Genomic DNA, 1,261 nt, shown 5'->3' with positions numbered 1-1,261 from the left:
AAGCATAATTATAAGGCTACGAAAACCAAACGAATTTTATTTTATAGCGATTATACACTTATATAAACATATTAATGGGTAGAATATTCAGATTCAGATTCAGATTTGACAATAAACCATGCCAAATATTACACACTGGCCCTTTAAGTAGGGATGCACAATAAGAATATCAGAATTGGCCAATATGCTTTTTCTTGTTTTGCACAATGTATGAATATTCCATACATTGAAAAGCATTCTATTCCATGTCTCCATCTGCTGGTGGACCATCACAATAAGAGTATGCATGCATTATATTGTAATATTGTTTTTTTTAGGGATGATTTAACAGAAGTAGTGGACCTTTAAATAAACCTGTTTAACCCGGGCAAGAAAGAGGCTGAGAAATGACAATCACACCACTGCTAACAAAAATAGTAGTTAATCTTTATTTCATAAGTCACAACATTTATCAAAACAAGTCCTGAGTTGAGGCGGGCAGGAACAGGGCAATCCCGGGCGTCAAGGGTAAAACTACTGGCTTAACCTCATCAAATCACTGCAGCAGTATCTACTACAAAACCACTCCGTATGGACTCAAATGCACACGGCACATAAGGCAGACTACACTGCAGACCCACTCGTAAGGCATGCTAAACATGGCAAAAGTTGCCAATGGCAACTCCTCTTCACCCTCATGCAGTACAAACAGGAGGAATTCTACCGGAGTTCTCTCCCCCAACACCCCTCTCTACCCAGCTACTCTATCACCCCTTAGCCTACTGGACTACTTGTTAAAATGTAATTACGGTTCAAACATACAATTTACAAAAGATGAGTTAACAGAAAAGTGAAACTCAACTGGCGGAGCCGATGATGATGATGATGATGATGATGATGATAACTAAAAGTAGGTTGGAAAAAATGTGGATATATCGATATTGGTATCAGTCTAACTAGTTATATATCTGCATATTGGATATCGGTTAAAAAAAAAAAAATCCAATATCGTGCATCCCTAGAATTAAAGATAAAAAAAACTACAGATGCAGAAGAATATCATTAAATGAGTATTGAACCCTCGTTATTCAAATCACGAGTCAACACAGCTAAATGACTCCTGTTATGTATTTTGAGCTACTAGGGCTGCTGTTGTTAGAGTGACACAAGGCATTGTGGGTAAGGTAGACACGTAGGTAGGTAGGTAGGTAGGTAGGTAGGTACTTTATTAATCCCGAAGGAAATTGCATTTTCAGCTGCTCAGACATAAACATAAAAACAC

The sequence above is a fragment of the Epinephelus moara genome, chromosome 9 (genome assembly GCF_006386435.1).
Source record: "Epinephelus moara isolate mb chromosome 9, YSFRI_EMoa_1.0, whole genome shotgun sequence".
Classification (NCBI taxonomy): domain Eukaryota; kingdom Metazoa; phylum Chordata; class Actinopteri; order Perciformes; family Serranidae; genus Epinephelus; species Epinephelus moara.
This window is presented reverse-complemented; position numbering follows the sequence as displayed.